Source organism: Rattus norvegicus, chromosome 5 (assembly GCF_036323735.1).
Source record: "Rattus norvegicus strain BN/NHsdMcwi chromosome 5, GRCr8, whole genome shotgun sequence".
Taxonomy (NCBI): Eukaryota; Metazoa; Chordata; class Mammalia; order Rodentia; family Muridae; genus Rattus; species Rattus norvegicus.
The window spans coordinates 81,344,333-81,349,842 of NC_086023.1; the positions used below are offsets into that span (position 1 = coordinate 81,344,333).

The window sequence follows — 5,510 nt, forward strand, 5'->3', positions numbered from 1 at the left end:
ACAAACAGGTCTAGTGGAGCACACCGGTAGTCCTCTCAGGAGGGAGAGACACACAGTGAGTTCAAGGCCAGCCTAGGAAGTGTGAGGTCCTGTCTATTGATACATAAATAAAAATCAACTGGGATACAGGTTTCCCATATGAGTAAGCTCATCCCTTGCCTGTTATTGAAACTAAGTCCAAGTGGATCATAGAACTAAATGTGAGAGCTAAAACTGTAAAAACCCTTAGAAAAGGTATAAATATAGATGCTTTGTGTAATACGGTATGTATTTTTAAGTACAGCAGCAAACAAACAAACAAAAAACAACTTCAAAAATAAACTTCAAAGAATAAAAAAAATTAACAAAAACATGCTACCAAGAGAATGGGAGGAAGTACCTTCAACTCACACATCTGATGAGAGCTCTGTGTATGGAAGACACAGAGAAAGATGGCAGCTCGGGAAAGTTTAGAAGGTATTCCCCCGAATACCAAAAGACCTGATATAAATCTGAAGAAAGACATACTAGTAATGGATGGTGCACTGGGTGAATGCAAACCAAAACTGCAGGGCAGGGATCTTCACGTCTGCTCTGATGGCCATGGTTGAAAGGATGCAGAATCACAGGCATGAGGGAGAGAAAGAGAAACAGAGCCCCACAGGGGCAGGCCCGGCTGCCTTGGAAAATAACATGGTAGTGACCAGTGAGTTCTGCACTCAGTAGGTCCACTCCTCCAATGCTGAAGGAATTAAGGACACACGAACACACAGAAACACTCAGAGGATGTTCACAGCTGCTTTATTCACACTAGAGTTAACCGGTGGAGAAACTCAGCTGACCGTTGGAAAACCACAGTGGAGTTCAGCTCACGATGGAATGCTATTCAGTCATAAGATAGCACCGGAACATGGGTACACCCCCGAAGCATCATGATATATGGAAGAAACAAGTTATGTAGACTGGACATGGTGTCACCAGCTTGTCATCCCAGTACTTGGGAGGCTGAGGTCAGAGGATTGTGAGTTCAAACCCAGACTAAGATACATATTGAGTTCTATATACAGAGCTGTAGGGGTCCCTGCCTTTTCGAAAGCCATATATTCTATAAATCCATGCCTACGAAGTGGCTAGATTTGGTTATCTGTGTGACGATGCAGATGAATGGCTGCCAGAGGCTAAAAGGGAGGGAGAGGAGTAACTGTTAAAGAATTTGGAGTCCCTATGGGAGGTAATGAGAATGTTCCTGAACACAGTAGCAATGCTTGTGGTTTTGACAGATATTAAAACTGCTGGGTGTGCATGTCAAGATGAATTGGTAGTAATTAATTCTATCTCAATAAAGGTATAATTTCCAAAACCAGTATGAAAACACCCTTCAAACAGCGCAGTTGTGGGGGAATGAACTGATCATACCTGAAGCATCGTGCACATGCCAGGCACACAGGAGCTATTTTGTGTAACACCTTTTTCTTTCCGGAATAACCACTCCCCACTTTCTCAGGTACCCTCCCCAGCCCTGGATATGTGGTTCCCAACTTCACTGTGTAAGGTAGCTGGCCACCCTTGGCTACTCCTAGAGCAGCCAGGGTCATTACTAAGAAGCCTAGGCCAGTGTGGCTTATATTAATAAAATGTTCATGTCCACCTCTCAGTGCAGCCCCAGGACTGGGAAGAAAACAGTGCAGCTCTGTGAATCCAAGCCGGCCTCTCAGCCAGTTTTACTCTGCGGTTTCTTTCTGTTCAGTTTCCATGAGGAAAGTTTATTAGTCTGTGATGACAGGGATCCCAGATATTGGGCATTTGGCTGTGGATGATGGGGAAGCTATTTTAAGTCCCCGGAGTTCAAGGGTATGAGCCTCAGCGCTTTTGTTTGAATTGATTTGTACTCCTGCTTGCTTGACCTTGCTATTTAAAATAGTTCCAAGAAGAACAGAAAGAAAAGAGTCATTCCGACCAGAGATGCAGATGGGTCCTAGCCAAACCCACCTCCCGCTGACCTTGAATGTGGCCTTCCACAGTGACATAGTCACCATGTAGCCAGAGGGACAGCTCAGCAGAACAACCCAGCTACTTGGATGGAGAAGACTCAGGAGAGGGGAGGAGTTCAGGGAGGATGGAGGGAGGACTGAGGGGTATGTTGCCAAGGTCACTAAAGAATCCAGAGACAAAGAGCAGTGGAACCCAGGTTGCTGTGGTATAAAGGTTTCAACGCTGACAGGAGTGTTTACCTGTTTGCTAAGTGTCTTGTACCAGGTGCCCGGATGCCTTATGATATCACCTCCCTCGATCCATACAGCATGCAGTGAGCTAAGATGTGACCGATGTCTGCATCCTACAACGAAGAAGCAGACTCCCTACTTTGTGGACAGTTTCTCCTACATGCCCAAGCTCATATGGCCAATAAGGTGACAGGGGCGGAGTCTGACTTTCCAGACAGCCCTCCAGCCACCACGAAGCCATGTCTCATTCACTCCAGGAAACCAACAGTGCCTTCTAAGCTCTGAGCAGGGACCAATGTCAGCCAGGTGATTGTCCCAGTCTGGTGACACCATTCCTCCACTCGGGTTTCCTGGAAACCTGAAGCAAGCTAATCAGTAGGAAGTGTACCACATCGTGCCACCATCCATATTCGCTGTTATCTCCCTTCCCTCTGCCCAGACTGGGTCCACATCCAGCCTAGAGCTGGGCAGACTACTGGGTTTTGACACTTAAAGCTGAATCTCAACTTTGGGTTGAGAGCCAGGACATCCATGTGGGTTTCCCGTATGTCCTTGAATAATCCACTTAACCTTTCTGCCTCCTCCTCCCCCGTCACCTCATACATAAGGTAAATTAAGGACATTTGCTTTTCCTACAAAATTGTTCTGAGATTCAGAAAACTTGCCCGATGTGGGTGAATATAGAACCCTCCCAACCGATAGGGTGTAATGAGAGGGGGTGACCAGTAGGTGGCACTGCTTCAAAGCGCCCGTGGGAGGTCCAAAGGAACTTTGAGCATCCCTTCTCAACCACGTGTAGGGGACATTAACTTTCCACACACTCCACACACCTGTAAAGGCAAAAAGGAAACTCGGAGAGACGTGTCCCTTCCAACGGCCCAGGACACCACAATGGCAGAATCAGGATCAGACCAGGTTGGCTCGCTTGCTCAATGCCCTCACTCGACCCCTATTTATTAGACTCCCGTGATGTGCAACGGCTTATGGGAGCCCTTTCCTCTGAGTCTTACAGTTGCAGCCTGCCTGTGCTTTCCAGCCTCATGTAGCAACATTTTCTCTCTCTCTCTCTCTCTCTCTCTCTCTCTCTCTCTCTCTCTCTCTCTCTCTCTCTGCTTCAGGATGGGTGTTTACCCAATAGGCCCTGTAGATCAGACAAAGATGGCTATCAGAAGCATCCGGCACAGTCTAGCCCTGTTTGCACCTCCAGCTGCTGTGTTACCTTGGCTAAGGCATTCATAAATAGTAGGTCATAAAGTCAATTCCCTATAACAATAAAAATAGCATATATCTACTTCAGTATAAAATGGTTCCATTTTTATACACACAACCTGACAGAAAACACATTCTCGGCTTGTGTTCCTTGTGTGTACGCTTGTGTGTGGTGTGTGTATATGCTTGCAGGTGTACATGTATCATGCGTGTGTGTAGAGGTCAGAGGGCAGCCTTTCCTCCCACCTTGTTTGCAGCAGTGTTTCTTGCTTGCTGCTCTGAACACTCTGCTAGCTGGCTTTCACCATTCTGTCTCCGTTCCCCATCTTGCCTTGGAAGCACTGGGTTTACAGTCACATTTATGTGGGGGTCTGGGATCGAAACTTAGGTCCTCACACTTGCAAAGCAAGCACTTTACCCACTGAGCCATTTCCCAAGACATGAAGGCATTCCTCTTGTGAGTCAGAAATGCACAGTTGAGATCTGAGAAACCCTCCCCCGGCAACAAGGGCAGTTCCAGCTGTGCAGTCTAAGGTCTGCTCCCGGTCTGCTCCCTCTTCTCAGCCGCAAGACAGGGATCCCCTCACCAGAGTGCCTCTGTCTGTGACCTGGTACTTGGAAGTGGGAAAGATCTAGTAAACACATCCCTGACCACTGCTTCCTTCCTTCCCAGTAACAGCCCCTCCCCCATCTCCTCCTCCACTCATTTGTAATCCCCACTTACAGAGGAGCACACCCAGGCTGGGTGAGGTCCCAAGGCCTCACCCTGGCTGGGGGGCAGCTGTACACCCCCCCCCCCGCCCCCAGAGCTTAGGTAGGTCCTGCCTTCTCAAGGGGCCTGGGCCGCTTCCGTGTTGCCTACCAGCACCCTCCATCCCTCTTGTTCCAAGTCACTTTTATTTTCTCTCTCTTTCAAGTTTGATTGAATTTACAGTTAATGAATCCAACTTTGTCATTTAGGAGATGCTGGTGCAATAAGACCTGACAGGGAGAGAGTGATGGCGCAATAAGTCGTGCGGGAGCTGCGGTTGTCCCTGCTCACTGCCTTGAGCAATGGCTGCCCCATCTGGATCGGAAGAGGCCACTGGACTCTCAGCAGGAGCAAGTCGGGGTGGGAGGGCCTTTCATTTAGGCACAGAGCTCAGAACAGATTTTCTGGATTGGAGGCTGAGAAGAGGGCTGGGAACGGGAGGGGCAGACAAGTGGGCACTAGTTCTGCCCCTGAGCTCTTTGCTGTGCATCTGTGGACAATTCACCCTGACCTTTCTGGTCTTCAGTTTCTTCATCTGCAAAATGGAGCACCACCCAGGGTGGTTCTAATTTGTAGGAAGAGGCATAGATGCTTGTCAGATGGAATTTCAAGGCAATCGGTTGACAGCCAAATGAGCACCTTGAAGGCTCGCGCTCTCTCTCTCTCTCTCTCTCTCTCTCTCTCTCTCTCTCTGGGCCCACTGTTGGGCGGGGGACGCCTAGGAGAATGAGAGAACAATCTTGGATAAACAAGACATGCAGAACTTCAGAACTTAGTAAAGTGAGAGCCGGCACGTTAAATGGAAAACACATTGGCCTGCTCAGCAAAACTGGGTTTTGGAAGGTGGACCCGTCATGCATGGGTCAGGTTGAGGGCTGTCACCTTTGCCTCTGGATGTTTGCCCTGCCCCTGCACTGTTTTTACAACCAAGTGATGGAACATGCATGAAACACACATGAACACACACACACACACACACACACACGAATATATACACACACACGTGACAGAATAGTTTTATTTTTATTTTACCTATATTTGAAATGTATATAAATACAACCCTGCTGTGTGTATTTTGCGAATATTTGTTCATGTGGAAGTCAACATTGGAAGGATTTTTTTTTGAGACAGGATCTTGTTATACAGTTTCAGCTGGCCCCAGACTCAGTATATAGCTCTCACTAGCCTAGAAATCCTGACACCCTATGTCCTAGTTAGGATTACCATTACTGTGACAGCAATCAAGCAACTTGGGGAGGACAGGGTTTATTTGACTTGCACTTCCTTGGCATCATTCTTCATTGAAGGAAGTCAGGACTGACAGCAAGCAGGGCAGGAACCCTGGAGGA

At 47.8% G+C, this 5,510-nt stretch overlaps 1 long non-coding RNA gene across 1 annotated transcript; it reads left to right on the forward strand.

The window, feature by feature from the left end:
- Window positions 1–2,175: 2,175 nt before the first annotated feature.
- Window positions 2,176–5,234, forward strand: LOC134487070 (uncharacterized). The gene is made up of 2 exons (XR_010066788.1): window positions 2,176–3,116; window positions 4,371–5,234. It is a non-coding gene; the product is annotated as an uncharacterized LOC134487070 (long non-coding RNA).
- Window positions 5,235–5,510: the final 276 nt, after the last annotated feature.